The 17,954-nt window shown below is 41.8% G+C and overlaps 1 protein-coding gene across 1 annotated transcript in view; it reads left to right on the top strand.

The window, feature by feature from the left end:
* The window catches only part of LOC102383380 (phytanoyl-CoA hydroxylase-interacting protein-like), a 96,417-nt gene that overhangs the window by 56,450 nt on the left and 22,013 nt on the right, over nucleotides 1–17,954 (top strand). The window lies entirely within an intron of this gene.

Below are 17,954 nucleotides of genomic sequence, written 5' to 3'. Positions count from 1 at the left end.
CGGTGGGCCCCTGGCCCTTTTGACTCCCATAGTCCTGGCCCCAGCTTGGGCCAGTCGAGGGTACTCTCCCCTTCGGGCTGGGTCTCTAGCCACTCACTCGCATCCTCAGGCCTCACCATGCCACTACACCCTTTCTCCTAGGGGCAACCGCAGCACCACGCCCTGTACTCAATCACGCTCTCGGGGTCCGCCCTCTCTGGGCCCCTCACAACACTGGCCCTCTGGGCCCCCCAACAACACAAGGGTAACCCACCTGGGGGTGGTGAGAGCTAGGGATTATGGCGCCCTGACCCGCCTTTCACCAGGGTGATAACTGACCTGGCATTTCCTGGGGGCTCCCACACCACTGAGAGCCCCACCAGGCCACCCACTCCCAGCAGGGTGCAGTTTCAGGTCATGCCCAGGACCAGGAGCCTCCTTACCATCCCCTTGCAGCTCCCCCTTACCTCCGGGTTGTTCTCAGCAGCCCTCCAGCCAAGCAATGTTGCTGCCTGGCCTCCAGCAGCCAAACTGCCCTGCTTATATAGGCTGGCCTTGCCTCTAAAATGGCTGCCCTAATCAGGTACCTGGAGGCTGCCAGCTCCAGGCCCTTAAAGTGGCAGGCACACCCAGTGCGCTGCCACACTCCCCAAGATTCAAATACAGTCACCCTAACAAAGAATTGAATGAAACATTTAATATATAACACACCAGAGTTGTATAAAGAGTCCCTATTATATCCTTGCTTGGTAATATGATACACTTAGAGATAGAACTCAAAATTCTATTTGACAACAGTCTAGCCCATCATCTTTTGAACCTCCCTTCAGGTAGTTGAAGGCTGCTATTAAATCCCCTCTCAGTCTTCTCCTTTATAAACTAAATAAGCTCAGTTCCCTAAACCTCCTCATAAATCATGTGCCCCAGCCCGCTCACCATTTTTGTTGCCCTCCACTGCTCTCACTCCAATTTGTCCACATCCATTCTGTAGTGGAGGGCCCAAAATTGGACACAGTACTCCAGATGTGGCCTCAACAGCGCTGAAGAGAGGGGAATGATCACTTCCCTCAATCTGCTGGCAACACTCCTACTAATGCAGCCCAATGTGCCATTGTCCTTCACAGCAAGGGCACATTGACGGCTCCATATTCATCTTATTGCCACTGTAACCCCCAAGTCTTTTTCTACAGAGCAGCTACTTAGCTAGTTGGTCTCCAGTCTGTACCGATGCGTTCTTCTGTCCTAATTTTGCATTTGTCCTTGTTGAACCTCATGAGATTTCCTTTGGTCCAGTTCTCCAATTTCTCTAGGTCACTCTGAGTCCTAATCCTTTCTTGCTTGGGTAAGAAAGCAAAATGAACTAAGCAAAAGGTCATCCTCAGCATAAATAAGAACTACCTACACTCAAGGATAATGTGAAAGAGCTAGTTTATAAGTGAGATAGAGTAGCATAGCTAGGATGTGCCTGTAGTGGGGGAATGCTGAGATGTCTGATTAAGTTAGGTTTAAGTCCTGTTTGTGCTGCTTGGGGGTTGCAGTGGGGGGTCCTCCAAAGCTGAGGATGTCTAGCATATTGTGTGGTGGAGATCTGGAATATGGAACTCCTTACATGTCTAGATGTTTTTTTCTCTTTGGCAGTTCACTGGATATAGTACATAGGCCCATTATGTTGCCAGCATACATGGCCTTCTGTGCTTGTGTGACCTACAATACCTTATTTAATGCTGGTTAAATGCAGCCCAGAATTAGCCGTTATATTCAGAGAGCTGGGAAAACATGGGGTGCACTTGGTTGGTCCTAGCCACATCCCTGCTCATCATGCCTCCAAGAGCAATTCAGAACTGTGCACACTGGAAAGGGTATTGACCCTTAACATGCAACTGCTCACTGTTCTAACTTTAATACCACATAACTTTCCATACAATTGGCACGTGCAAATTGTAATGTTTAACAGCACCCTGAGGCTATTAGCCCTAATGTCAGTATATTCTGGTTGAGATGAAAGAGCAAGAACCTAAATCTTTACACAGCATTCTACTATTCTTGTATATTTTAATGTATGTCATTTTCATAGTAGGAAACGTGAATTGGAAAGTACTATCAATGGTGGTTTTAAAGAACAGAAATTAAAAACTTGTAACACAAAACTTCCCATGAATAATTTTAAAGTAGTCTATTTATCCAAGGGAAACAAAATGGCTCATAGAAACACAGAATTGGAACAGACCTCCTGAGCATCACATCTGGTCCTTTGGCCCTGCTCACACACAACAGACCTCCTGAGCATCACATCTGGTCCTGTGGCCCTGCTCACACCCCACAGCCACAAAGCACCTGCATAGAAAATAAAACCAAAACCTACTAACTGTGACAGAAAAAAATGTAGGAGAGAGTGGAACACAACCAGTATCAAGGCTACTGCAGTGGCAGGGATACTGTTACGTTAAATATGCTCTGATGATCCCAGAAAGTGGACCATACCCAATGCCACAAAAGAAAGCAAAATACCTCCCAATGATCCTTCCATTAAGACTGGTGGGAAAATTCCTGATTGCCCCCAAATTTGGTCATTGGTTTGACCCTGGGTGCAAGATGAAAACCCTGCTGCCCATATTTGGTCTGCATGATGCCTTTCAAATTACAGTATTCAAGCTGATAAAGCAATGGAAATCACTGATGAAGACCAGAAGCCTTTCCTTACAAGAAGCTTGGGTGCACATGCCTGGGCATAGCAGTTATGGATGTGTTGAAATTAAGGCTGCAAAGGATCAATGGATCCTATAAGCTATAGAAGCTGACTCAAATAGTAGTTATATTCTCCCAAGTGATAGGTCATCATAGTTTTGCTCTTACCAGCTCAAAACACCTTTACCCTGCTGCCTTCTGAGTGGCACACTCTTCTCTCCATTTTGATTTTGTGGTAAAAAAGGGAGTGTTTTAACCTGAATTAAAATCCTTGTGAAGTCAGGCCAGTTGTAGTTTTCAAACAAGTTTTGAAGCTGAGTTAAATCTACATGGAATATGTCTATTCAACTAATTCCTGAGAAAATTACAACCACCTTTCTTCACTAGGACTTTAGCTCATATTAGCTAACTCAAGTTAAGAACACACCTTGTTCTTGCTCCCCCCCCAACTGACGACATGGCCAGAGTGAGAAATAGGGTTCACCATTTGGCAAATAAAGTTATACAAGCTACTATTTGTGTTAAGTTTGTAGGAACATTAAGTAAAATGAAAGAGGATGTGGTTTGCAAGAGTAGTCCAGTTTAAGCTCTTTGTTAATGGACTTGTATGTGTCTACTGATGAGTAAATTAAATATAACTCGTGTCTAAATGATTGCATACTTTTGTAATATAAAGTTAAGTTTTACAAGCAGAAGAAAACTAAATGTCACACTGATCTCAGACACATTAACTTAAATTTAAAATTTTGGTGCAGTTATTTGAGACCAATAAACAGAGATCAGAGTCTGGCCACATGTGACTTGCCCAGGGTGATACTGTCGGTGCCTGAACCTATTAGATAATTTTTATTCTATTATTCATTTTTCAGGTATAGTCTTAAAAATCAGTGGTACCCATTTATTTATCATAGCAATCTGAAAATTTACATGATAAGGAATACAAAATACTTTTACATTTTTACAATCTTCACTTATCCAGTGTTGAGAACCTACCCACAGAAAAATACCCATCTTTACTTTTAGTAAATATGTAATATTATGGCGATGTAATAGAGTCTTGTAGTAATAAGACACTCTACTTCAAAAAGGTATATCACAGTACTTACTAGCATGTAACAACATATTATCATTACTATTTAAATTTCAATTGCTAAATAAATTAATAAAGTTCATGTAGTGATACATAATCCATGCTTTTTAAATACAGTAGTACTTCTTTTTTGTTTGCTAATTTGCCACATTCATTAATATGCCATAGGTTTTCCAGTTTTAGGATGAGTAATAGTGGAATTCTGGAACACAGTGACAGAGAAGTCATGATGTCTCATTATTGCTCCAAAGGCATAATGTGAAATCCTACACTCATGCCAAAGGCTGTCTCTGGTTTCCGCAGCTGTAAATGGGTACCAGGTTATTTGGGCTAGGAAGTCAAAGGTGGACAGTTGTGATGCCAGCTACATTGCTCCCTTCTGTAGGTTGTCTGCAGAAGCTTATATGCCTAAAACCACACAAGCCCAATGGGCTGTCAGGACTTGGACTTGATAGTGGAATTCTAATGTTTTTAAATAAACATATACTATAATTAATTTCATTTAAAAATTCCTTTAAAATAGGATAAAAGAAGGTTTACAGCCTCATAAGCCAACATCTCATACCACTTTAGCTACCTTTTAGCAGCTCAAACATTCCAATTTTAATTAAGGCTTGTTTTAAAAATGTATGTTGCAGTCAGCATATGCTGGGAAGAGCTACTTACTGCAGTGTCATCTTGCTTCACTAAGTAGAATGCAAATATTACTTTCATTAGAAGAGGTTATTGAGGTGATCTATGGTTGTGGACTATTATGAAACAGACCTAGCTTTGAATCCATGGCTAGGTCTATACTACACAATGCTCTAAGCCAAACTGTGTTGGTAAGGGTTATGGAAAAATGTGATGCCTGACTGACATAGCTGCGCCAGCAAAAGTTTCCGGGATAGATGGAATAGCATTTTTGCAGTGCTTGAGTTTGCTGTGCTTGAGGATGTGGAGTGAACTAGGCTATACTGGTGAAAACATTTCTTTGCCAGGATGAGCTGTCTATACTAGGAGCACTTTGTCGCTATAATGTGTTAGTATAGAAGTTCCAAGCTAGACATAGATGGTCCTTTTCCAATCTCAAATCACCTAGGAAGTGTTATCCAAAACAGCATTGTGTTTGCAGTTGGAGTGCATACTGCTCTCAAGTATAAGCTGTCTGGGCAGAGGCAGATCCAGAGAGTATGCGGCAGTATGTTTGCACTCCCCTTCCAGTGTTGCCCCAAGCTGATAGAGGCATAGGGGGAGCCCCAGAGCTACTTTTGCACTCTCCTTCATCAGGTGCAACTGTGTGGGGGCTGGGCTCAGCTGGGGACAGTAGCATGCAAATTTCTCCTTCCAGCTCCTGTTCCCACCCAGCAGGAGACATCAAGGGGAGAGTGGGTGTGCAGGGATCAGGGGGTGGAGGCAGGAAACTGCTGCCATTGCTGCCCTGGCTGAGCCAGCACCCCACACATCCACTTCCTGTAGACTCTGGCTGGAGCACAGCAGGAGTAGCTCTGGGCCACCCCACCCACAGGTCACCCAGGGACAGTGGCAGCAGGAGCGGGTCCTTCCCACTTCTTGGGTGCTTCCATATCCCATCATGGTCTGAAAAGCAGTGTACCACACTCCCTTTTAGTAAATCTTGCATCTGCTCATGCCTGGTAATTAATGTGAACATATTAGCAAGAACTGTTGCCTTACAATAGGAGCTCCAAGCATGACCTCTTCAACCTTGATATGGGGCCTTACAAGAGTGAGACGTAAATTAGGAAGAATCTCAGTATATCTGCATGCTGCTTGTCAACATGTAAAGCAGTTTTCTTTGGCCTTTGAAGCACGTCTCATCAGCAGCACCCAGGGTGCAATGAGTCCAAGCCTAGCAGGTAAGACTTTCCCCTACCCCCCGATCTCTGGCACTCAGCACAGTACGCCCAACACTCTCTCCCCAGGGTGCTGCAATACCTGGCTATGCCTCTGAGGCCCCTGTCAGACGTTATACTTTAGATAGCGATCTGATCAATTAATGGTGTGATAAAATGAGGAATAAGCCACAAAGTTATTATACAAAATATTCATAGTAACTTTGTGACTAGTTTCTATCATGCTTTTAATTGAATGTATGGCCAGTGCCAAACTTCTGAGCACACTGGAGCTGTTCAGCTAACCAGAGTTCCCAGCAAGGGGAGGACACTGCAGTCTCAAATCAACTGACTGAGCTGTAAGCCACATGAGCGCCTGGTGCACTCCCCAGCTGCTAACCAAGTTTGGTACTTGTTAGTACAGGGGGAACCCAGGATCAGGCTCCCCCTGCACCGGCAATATGATAAACCCTCTTTTATCCTATTTTAAAGGATTTTTTTAATGAAATTAATTATATGGTTATTTAAATACATTAGAATTCCACTATCAAGTCAAGTCCAAGTTCTGACGGGATCTGATGTAGATTACTATAATCGTGTCTCCTGCCATGCATGTATGTGTGGCAAGGCAGAAAGTGCAAGTGTTGTGATCCCACATCAGATACCATCATACCTGTTCTTTAACATCCATCAAGTATATTCACTTCGTAGTTGACAACTGTTCACAAAACCGGTGTAAGCTTCAATGTCATGGATGCAAGCCTTTTTTCTCCCTAACTCAGGGATAAAAGAGTAGGTGTTGTATTATTTAGGCTTAATTTTCTTTTCGTTATGTTATAGACCTTAGTGAAGAATGATGTATCCATTAAATTATTCTCAGGGTTCTAGATATATGTCCTGTTTCACATTTAAATTTCTCCTTTTCTTTTTGAAAGTTTTCCCCCTAACTTTATAGCACAGAAGAAAAGAATTGATTGTGCGCATGTGTGTGTGTGCATGCACGCATAGTATAGTGTCCTCATTAAATTCATAAGACAACAATAACAACCGAAAAACTAAGGGGAAAAAACAAAAGAAAATGCATGCTGGTAAAACAGATGTGGTTTCATGGACAAGCTGATTGCATTGTCAGAATATTTGTCTCCTAAAATATATTAGATATGGGGTGAGGAGGAAATTTTCAAAAGCTTAAGAAATAGTGGCAGAGACTTGTTTGAATTGTGATTTTAGTATTTATTACACAGTGAACTAAGTTCATACAAATACTGTTCATGTTCTCAAGGCTTTGTTTTGCATTTAAATGCCTCTGCACTTTATTGAAAAAAGATTTTAAAGCTAAAATCTTTTTAAGTGTTTCAGAACACCCAATTGGAATTGATATCTGTGGGTCAAGTTCAGGGTTTTAGTCACCATTTCTTTAATGCACAATAATTTGCTGAACCAATTTTCATTTAGGTTTAATTTTAGTCCTTCTTTTTAACATAATTTTGCACCTATGATTCACCGGAAGTCACAAATATTAGTAGATATCTAGCATTCAACCTTACCAGAGCAACTGAGTAGAGTCAGTTTCCTATTTATTTTCAAGAAGACTCCGAAGTACCTAAATCACTTTTGACTTCAGCTCCTATAATACTTAGATGTTTTTAGAAAAAAATCTCTAATACTTGTATTTATGCTTTAATAAAAAGGTAGATGAAAATGAGAGAGACAATTTCTTATTAATCCAAAGCCTATTCTAAATATGTTCTGCATTATAATAATTTTTTAGACCTATATATTGTCTACTATCTTAGTAACATCACTGAATTTGCTTTATGCTAATAAACCAGTTATTTCGAGAATAAAAATCTGCTGTGTTCTAATATATGCCTTATTTTTTCTGTTTTCCTTGTGCTTTCTCTTTATAGAGAATGTCAAAATTATCAAAGATAATTGTTTAAGTGAATTGTCTAGATAGAAATATAATTTAATAAAGAGATGTATTAGTAGTATGTAGGATAACACCTCATATTTGAAATCACAGAAAATTAGGGTTGGAACACAACTCAAGAGGTCATCTAATCCAACCCCCTGCTCAAAACAGCACTATCCCTTACTAGATCATTTCAGCCAAGGTTGTGTTTAGCCAGGCCTTAAAAACCTCTAAGGATGGAGATTCCACCATCTTCTGGGTAGCCTGTTCCAGTGCTTTACTAACCTCCTAGTAAGAAAGATTTTCCTAACATCTAACCTAAACTTCCCTTGCTGCAACTTGAGAAGATTGTTCCTTATACTATGATCTGTCACCACTGAGAACAGTCTAGCTCCATCTTCTTTGTAACCACCCTTCAGGTAGTTAAAGGCTGTTATCACTTGTCTTTATTGAACTTCATGCTATTTCTTTTGGTCCAACCCCCCAATTTGTCTAGGTCTTTCTGAATCTTAGCCCTACCCTCTAGTGTATCTAGTACTTCTAGATCCCATCTTCTGGATCATTGATGAAAATATTGAAATGTAGGTGTATAGTAAAAAGTATAATTAATTATATTTTCTGCATTGGGAATGGGGATTGGACTTCCTGAGACTAAAGCCTCTGTCTGTAGTTGGTCTTTCTAATGGTAATGGGAGTACTTGTGAAATTAGTTACAATGCCACATAAGATATGTTGACAGGTGTAAGCCCTCCAAGATTAGTGTTTAATGCAAAAAGTGTATTTAATACAGAAACAAAAAGGTTTGTCACCTCTCATAACATAAATATAACTTCTATTTCCCCTAAATGATGCTCCCCTTGCATAAGGGCTCGAAGACTTTTCAGAAGATTATCTGAAAGTTTCACACAATATTATTATAGGGGTCCGTTATCTCTAAGGGTGTATAATTTCCATTAGTGTTTTTGAAATTATATTTGCACCAAAGGGGAAATGTAGATTTGAGCGTAATTCGCTAAAAAGATTTGCCTGGTAAATGAGAACAAAACTGAGCTTTTAGTTAAAACAGGTAACAGAAGAGTATAAATGTGTGTGAATGTTCCATATCTATTCATTAAATATATTGCATATCATTAAAACTATTTTTAAAATTTAAGACTTATTGTAATGGAGAAAGTACCATGGCAATATTAGACATAAAGAGATATTAGACATAAATATTAGACAAAAAGCTTCAGAAAGGTTTATCCTTCTAGCAGGATTTATACAGCTAGGCATTTTTATGTAATATAGAAATTGGTTTTTATAAAGATGCCGATATAAAAAATAAGCTTAGTGAGTTTGATCTTTATTAGGAGTTCTTTTGTCAGGATTTTGGGAGGGCTGTGCAAAAGATGGTCATTCATTTTTTAGTCTGAGGAGGAGCATTAATAAATGTAATTCTATTATGAATCAGGGCAAAAAATTGAAATGTAACATAAGCCCCTCTCCACATTACAGTTATGTCCTGATTAACTTGTTAACTGCAGTATAAATGGGAAAGGTGCTGCACATGCACTCAATTTAAGGCACCATCAAACGGAGAACAAATCATAGAAGTGTTCTACATATAACATAGTGGTGCCCAACCTTTTTGCCCTGCAGGCCAGATGGGCAATACATATAGCATGGCAGGAGGTAAAGGTGTTAGAATCCAGGATCAAATCCCATCACATCATTAAATGAACATGTAGAAGGGGCAATAGAAACAACCATTGGAAAAAATACCATTGAGCTAGTATTTTAATGAAATTAGCTTTCACCAAATTTGAGGTTTTGTATGTGCATGTCCTACAGGCATGTCAAATCTCTCTCCCAACTATACCGTTGGTCTAATAAAAGATACCATAAACACCCCCTTGCCTCCTGTATGTTCTCCTTGGAAATCTATTTTTTTCATATGCAGAATACTACATAGAACACTGAACTGCCATAGGATTTAAATTCATATATAAAGTTAAGCACACAGTTATGCTTTCCTCAGATGAAACCAATAGTCCTGATCATTTAACATGCACTTACACACCCTTTGTCTCCACAGAGCCCTATCAACTTCAGATTGTACAGGACAAAGTATGATACTGAATCACATAATTAACATAACCTTCTTTAACGCATCCAACCTTTACTTACCCTTTCCTGTCACTTTGCCGCCATTCTCAGATTTTTATGAGTATGTCCTTGTGACCTTAAGACCCTCTTACCGTAATTTTGACATAGAATTAAATAGCAAATTTTTCTAAAAACTAAATTGTGGCTTTCCTCTGTTGTTTTATGTTAATCCTTTTGACCAGCAATAAGATACCACTTTTCTGTCTTCTCAGAGGTCAGATTTTGGGGACTTTGAAAACATCTCTTCAAATATCACAATGGATGATAAAAAGAAAGGCAGGAAAACAGGCTTTCATGATAAAGCAGGCAGTCTCTGTGGCAGTAATTTTATCTACCTCGTGTACTAAGGGAAATAACATATCTCAAGTCCTCTTCTTTTATGTTCCTGATAAAATAACTTTCACAATAAGTTGGGAAGTTCATTTTAGATTCTTACTCTTGAGTGTAGTAAGAATCCTTTAAGAAAATCAGTTTTCTGGATCTGAGAGCTGATAATTTTATCTTTATTGTAATTTCTGCCTGAATGGGTATATGGAATAATTGAAAAGTACTGCACAGCAACTTCCTGTTATCTGCATCATCCTTTTTCCAACAAAATTATGCAAATAAGCAGACTGTGGCATAAGCAGAATGGGAGGGAGAGGCAGGTAGACTGGGGCAGAAAAAGGAAATATAATTCCTGATCATCATGTTGAGCCCCAGCTCAAGTCTGGGATCATGCCTGGTATGCAAAAGCCAATAAAGATACCAGGGGTGAAAGTATAAAGAAGATTTATTGCTAGCAATACAAGGTGCAAGCGGAATAATTTCACATAACAAGCACACAGATTCTTAATTCTAAGCATCTTTTATACAGGAGTATTGGACCTTCATAAGCATTCTTGTTTGCTAATTGGTTATAAAGGAGTGACGCAAGGAGTTCTTTACTGAGCATGTCTCTATACCTGTGTTTTAGCTATGTATCTCATTTACATACATGTATGTTTCATTAGCATACTTTCTCCCTACCTAGGGGTGTGACTTTTAATATTTAAATTAGCTCTTTGCCCTAGTCCTCTGATTCTGCTTTTGTTTTCAAGCCTCCTTTATCTAAGACTGTCTCCTCCTTATCATTGCAGATGGGCATTAGTTACATAACAGAAACTTTTGCTTGGGCTTTGTATAGTGGTTTCTAGGTCAAACCTGACAATCATGTGCTCCATATTTGTTTGTTGTCCGCTTTTAAAATATGGTAGTGAATAAATCGGAAATTATGCCAATTACTATTCTGTCACATGATGTATACACCTAGAGTGCTTTTAAGTGTAATTATATATGGGTGAATAATAAAAAGGTAGCTGGGCCCTACAAGTGGCATACTGTAATCTCGTATACCATGTGATCTCACAAGACTCTCTACGAGCCATAAGATTTCAGACTTTTAAAGGTCTCAACCAAAGTTTTTCTTTAGTTGGGATCAGCTCTTGGTGGAAGACACACAGGTGCAAGCCCATTGTGCCCGTAAGTGAAGATCTCCCGTGAACCTCTCGGGCAGACCCCTACCTGACCCCCACTATGGAGCCAGGAGGTAAGTGGGGCCTGTGTTGGATGGACATTAGCTAGAAGGGGCAGCTGAGCAGAGCTGAGGAGGGTCATGCCCCTCCCAACTCATACTTAGCCTAGTCCCCAGGGAGCTGTGCAAACAGAGCACTCAAACAGGCATACTCTGGGCCTAGGGCATGAGTTAGTGTGGGAGTTCGCACAGGAGGGTGCACGATGAGGCCACCAGCAGGCATTCTCAGTCCCAAGTTGCACCCCAACTCCTTGAGCCTGTCTACCAGACTGCAACAACAGCAACAGCTACTGGTGAGGACCACGGGGGGATAATTACACCCACCTGGTCTCCTACTCAAACAAACTAAGGAGCTTAGTGAACAAGAACCACCCTGCAACATGGTGATGAGCACGTGCTGCACCCCTAGGCTCCCTGATCTGGATGGACCACTCCCACTTGGTACCTCAGAGGTCTCTACCCATATGAAACCCATGATCCCAGCCTCCACATAGATGGAACCCTCGTTTCCAGGGCTGCGGAGGCTGCCTGGCACGTCTGCTGGAGGCGGGGATCTGGGGTTCAAGTACTCCCACTTGTGGGATATGCTCACTGGTCGAGACTCTGGAGGGCTGGGTGAGGGAGCTCCAGTAAGATGTGAGCAGACTGCAAATCATCAGGGAACACGAGGCAGATATTGACACTTACTGCCAGGCCCTACACCTGGAGAAGGATGCCATGGAGACCAGGCAGAAGAGTTGGCTTGAGTAAGATGCCCCAATTGATGGTGCATGGTAACTGGTTGCATCAGGCCCAAAACCACGATGTGCATCAGTTGCTTCACTAATAGCCCTGCACAACGACTACGTAGCCCTCGTACCCTTGACGGATGAGGCAACCGCATTCTCTGCACCAAAGACAAGATAGGAACAGCAACCCCCACCAACAGTGGCAATGCATAGGGGTGCAGGGGGTGCACATGCACCCCTTGAAAGTGCCGGTGCACCCCCTGTCAGGCTGCGCTCCCTGATCAGGCAATTGGGGGGCGGGGGGAGGCGGGAGTGCCGGTGGCCCCTGCGAGTGCCGGCCACTTTCAGGAGCAGTGTGAACACTCACCAGTTGGTAAATTTTGCACCCCCCTCCCCAGTCTCTGACTGGTTGCACTGAGGGTACATGCTCCCCGACTAAGGTGGCACCAACTGCCCGTGCCCACCAAGGAAGCAACGAAGAGTGATTGTGGTGGGAGACTGTTTGCTGCAGGGAACAGAAGGTGCCATTTGTCATTCAAACCCCTTCACTCAAGAGGTCTGCTGCCTTCCAGGAGACCATGTTAAATAAAAAGGATGTTCTGTCCCTTAGGTGGAACACCTAATTTGCAGTAAAGCTCTAGGATGCAAAGATAGTAAGATGATGCATAGACATAAATATATCCATATATACATTGCAATGCTCACCTAGCAAAGACTGGTAATCCAGACTGCCCACTGTTTGTTGACTTCCCACAGAGGGCATGTTTACCAAGTTTAGGGTGATCTAAATGCCCTGATATGCAAGCATTCATAGGGCTTAGGTTATTCAATATAAAATTAGTTTGTGTCTGATCTGCATTTCCATACACTTTAAGGGTGTGAACAAATGTTTGCTGGGCCTGGTTCAGGTTTAAGCAGCTTAGTTTAAGGAGGGATGGATAGCTGGGGTAAGTATAGACAGTCAAAATGTCACAGGCTGAATTGATTCAATCTTCGCAGGTTAATCTAAATTGCATAAATTGAACCAATAATCAAATGAACAGACATTCACTTTTGATTCTGGAATTGCAGCCACATGCCTGCAATGGCTCAGTTGTTTGTTTCCCAAGGCATGAGAAAAATTCAGAAGAAATCCCATACCTCTTCTACATGTTCTAAGACAACAAAAAGTCTTTTTTTTTTAGGTATGTAGGGAGTAAAAGAAAGGAGCAGGGCAGCATAGGACCACTACTGAACAAGGAGGAACAATTAGTGACAGAGAGGAGGGACAAAGCTGTGCTATTCAGTGAGTTTTTTGCCTCAGTGTTCCTGAACAGGGCTCAAGATAAGACTCCTAATGGGTTCATCATAGGGACAGCAGCCTACCAACTGTCAACGCTGACTTGGTGCAGAGTCACTTGGATGGACTGGATGTGTTCAAGTCAGCAGGCCCAGGTAAGCTGCATCCGAGGGTACTGAAGGCATTGGCTGGTGTCATAGCAGAACCATTGGCATGGCTGTTTGGGTACTCATGGTGCTCAGGTCAGGTCCCAGAGGACTGGAAAAGGGCCCATTTGTTCCTTATTTTCAAGAAGGGGAGGAAGGAGGATCCGAGTAATTATAGGCCAGTCAGCCTCACCTCCATCCTTGGAAAGGTCTTTGAAAAGATTATGAAGAATCATATTTGTGGGAATCCAGCAGGAAAAATAATGCAGCATGGAAACCAGCATGGATTTGTAGTGGGTAGATCATGCCTCACCAATATGGTTTCATTTTATGACAGGGTAACAAAATGCTTAGATGCAGGAGCAGAGGTGGATGTCATTTTCTTGGACTTTAGCAAGGCCTTTGATATGGTATCTCATCCTATTCTCATAAATAAATTAAGAGGCTGTGACATAGATGATTACATGATCATCATCTATGGTGGGTGGCAAATTGGTGCATGGCAAATTGGCTTAGTGATCACACCCAGAGAGTGGTAGTAGATGGGTCGGTATTGACCTGGAAGGATGTGGGTAGTGAGGTCTCGCAGAGTTCGGTCCTTGGTCCTGTACTCTTTAATATCTTCATCAGTGACTTGGATGTGGGTATGAAGTGTACTCTATCCAAGTTTGTGGATGATACTAAATTGTGGGATGAAGTGCACACTCCGGAGGGTAGGGGACGATTGCAGGCAGGCATGGGCAGGGCTAGGCAGGGGGGCAGACTCAATGATCTTTTGAGGTCCCTTCCAACCCTAGCATCTATAAATCTATGTTTCTAGCTTGGTCCTATCAACTCCCAAGTTCTGTAATTTATCAGCAAGTGAAAACCATGAACAGCCAATAGGAGCATCTCTATTTCCTTTATTTTTCATTCAGCTAATTTATGTAACCAATAGATAACATTTATGTAACTGGGAGAATACTGAATTAAGTGTGTGTGTGTGTGTGTGTGTGTGTGTGTGTGTACATATGTAATTATGTGTGACTGGGTATATAAATAAAAATCTATTTGCTTCTCAATTGCTAGCATTTTGGTTCAGCTGCAGTAGTCACTATCATGGCTGCTTTAAAATTGATTAGACAATTTAACTTGAAATTTAACTCTGGATATGGCAGAGAGAGATAAGCCTGTGAATAGAAGCATAAAGCATTAATCTTTTGGTTCTCCAATTGATCTCAATGAAGCTGGCATTTCATGTTTATTCTGGAGCTTTGAGAACTAAAGCCTTATAGTCAATGTGTGAACAGCACAAAGATAAGTGATTTCTTCAGCTTCTGATTAGAAAGGTCAAGAATCACCTGATCTTTACCTATTAAATAAGTGACTCAGACTTTTGTAGAAAGCAGGGGGTTCTGGAATACATGGAAGGACGTATGCCATTATTTAATATTGACAATAATTGGTTGTTAGTCCTTTCTCCATTTGGGGTTGAAGGAGTTGTGACATGTTTTTTCACACCCTCCCTTTGTTGTTTCTTGCTCTGGAGTAGCATGAAAATGCATGTATCCCTTGTGTATCATATTTTCTTGCATATAACCCACACCTTTTTTCCAAAAAACACAAGTTGCTAGAAATCTAGTTGCACATTATTTGTGGTGAAGTACACCAATGCCATTTAGCTGCCAGCCAAGATGGGGAGTGGTGACTAGCCATAGGCACCCTGGGGGGGATCCCACACTGCAAGACTGCTGAGGTATATCTGTCCCCAGCTGGAGTTGTAGCCAGCTCATAGCAGGCTGGGTCAGAGAGCAAGCTATCTGTTCTTGGCCAGGCTGCTGCAGACTCTTCCTCCAGCAGTCACATAATATGTAGTCCCCACTTCCCTCCCCCTTCTCACTCTGCCCAGGGCACCACATAGGGGCTTTGCAAATGCCTCATATTCCTTATTGCAATATTGTGGTGTGTAGCTATCAGTCAAATACCAGCAGCTGCTAGGATGTTAGTGGAGCAGTGATAGGCTCTCCCAACCCTTTGCATTGCTGGCTACATGCCACAATATTTTAATGAGGGATGAGGGATGCACAAAGCTCATGTGTGGTTTTTTTGCATTTTATAACTTGTTCTTTGTAAAGGTTGCTGCTTTTTATAAGTTGTTATATTAAATTACTTTGTATTTGCAAGGAAAAGGTTTTTTCCCCCTTCATTCCACCTTCCTAAAACAAAGTGTGTATTATATTTGGGTACATATTATAGGAGAGAAAATATAGTAATTTATTTCTTACTGCCAATGGACAAGTAATGCAAAAATGAGAATCAAACTGGAAATATGCCAGCTAGTATATGTAAGGGAAAATAAACATAAATATTGAATAGGATGGAGATACTAGGAAACTAGAAATTCTCACAAAGACCAAGGGATATAGTAGATAGCAAATTGAATATGAGCTTGCAGTGCAAATATCACATCATAGACCAAGGAGGGTAAAATCATTTATCTGTAGCTGCACCTGAATAGTGTGTATATTTCTGAAATGGCATTTTGAAAAATATACTACCAAATCAGAAGGGATCTGAACAGTAATAAGAATTAAAGAGATGAAATAACTGACTGAAAAGGAGGACATGAATGTGCTAAATAAGATGATGATCATGGGAGTAAGTATATGGGTATAGTCCATTTGAAAGACTAGCCTAGGTCTGAATTTTTTAATGACAGCTGTGTGAGAGAGGCATATACACACGTGCTGTTTATGTCTGGTAAGGAGATGATTTTCTTAGGGTGAAACAAAAAGTTTTTTTCTGAGAAATCAAACGATGAAACTGCAAAAAGGACATTTACCCAACAATGAAGTTTTTAAACCAGTGGCAGGAAAAATATAGCCACCGGGCTGGAACTGACCCATCAGGCCATCCTATTCAGCCTGTGGGGCCCCTCCAAAAGACAATTATTACTGGCCTGTGGCTGCCTCTCTGAAAGCCAGTGGGAGGTGTGGCCTTTCAGAGGTCACATGCCACTGGGCCAGGCTGGGTGGGCTCTGTGCCACCACATGTGGCTCCCGGCACTCCATCTGGGAGCTGTGTGCCTATGGACCAAGCCAGGTTGATTCCATACCACCACATGGAGCTCTGGAACTCAGCCAGAACTCTGCTGGGGGCCCCTTGCCTGCTGTTAAGCATCTGGGGGCCACCTCCCCCCATCCTTTCACAAACCCTACCCCCCCACGCACAACCCTCAGACCCCATACCCCCCACACACCCACACACCCCCATATACTCCTCCACACCCTTCCACAAACCCCACATCTACAGCTCCCCACACAAACACACACCCCCACACACAATTTCAATCGTAAATCTTTATTTCAAGTTATTTTATTATGCAGTCATCTCTCTGTACACTACACAAACGCACATAAATCAGGTCAAAATATTTTTTTTAATAAAATTAAAATGTTATTTTAGATGTTTGGGAGGTGGTCAACCTCCCAGCCTGGGGCTGCTCTAACGTGGCTCAACATGCTGCAGAGGGGCTGGCTGTGCGGGGATAACCGGCAGACAGTACCCACACAGTAGCACCCTCATGCCCCAGCCAGCCCCATCAGTGTGCAGTGCTGCAAAATAAATAACTCCACTGCAGGATAATACTTTTATTTACAAGTACTACGCTGCTGCAGAGTTTATTAGTTTCCTGCAGCCTAATAGGGCTGCATGTGTAGACAGTGAAGTGTTTACTGCAGAGCTAATTAGCCTATTCCACAATAAACATCTCATGTAGACATGCCCAATCAATGCTAAAATCTATATAGGATGCTGTCAAAATGTCATTTTACCTGTAAACTATATTTAAGAAACTGTATTTGATCATCTCATACCTTAAAGGATGTTAGCTTGTTGTGATTAACTCTTTGGAATCAACCTAGAATCAGTCGTGACCAGGTAACATACCATCCTTTAAGCACCACTGTTTTCCCCTATACAAACTGGCATCTAAAAACCTCATTTTCTTAATCTAGGCAAGGTCTAGAAGCTTTTCCTCTAACACTCATCTTGTTTTCATTGGTATTTTCTAGCCTCTTACCTCTCTCCCTGTTTTTATCGATGCTTCCCTCATTTTCCTTGTGAGCCATCTCACCTCTCTATTTATCCTTGTCACTGCTTGCTGTATTCTGTCTTCCACCCACTCAGTTCTCTGTTTTTCCTGACCCTCCAGTATTATTTGTTTGTATTTCCCCTATCCTTCTACACAGTTCAGGTCTGACAAAGATTGCGTCATTCTTCTGTATTTAATGTTTGCTGGAGGCAATGCTACTGGGAAGTCCTAAATATGTAGGAGTTCAGGGGAATACCTCATTTTAGCATGAGCTGCTGCAATATACGACTATTACAGTAGGACAAATTTAAAAATCAGCCCTCTTTTTGTTTGTTGTTCAGTGTAATTTAACCAAATTATCATAGTACAGGTCAGTTGCATCATACGTGCATTTAACTTACGCGAATTCAATTATACGTGGGGTGGGAGGGGGGGCAAGGCTTGAGTCTGCACGCGATGCTGCCGCTTACCTGGAGGCCCATTATGGCGGGGACGGCCCCCGCCCCCCAAACCTCCCACCGTCCCCCA

This window comes from Alligator sinensis, unplaced genomic scaffold, assembly GCF_000455745.1.
Source record: "Alligator sinensis unplaced genomic scaffold, ASM45574v1 scaffold176_1, whole genome shotgun sequence".
In the NCBI taxonomy this organism is placed as follows: Eukaryota; Metazoa; Chordata; order Crocodylia; family Alligatoridae; genus Alligator; species Alligator sinensis.
This window is presented reverse-complemented; position numbering and strand designations above follow the sequence as displayed.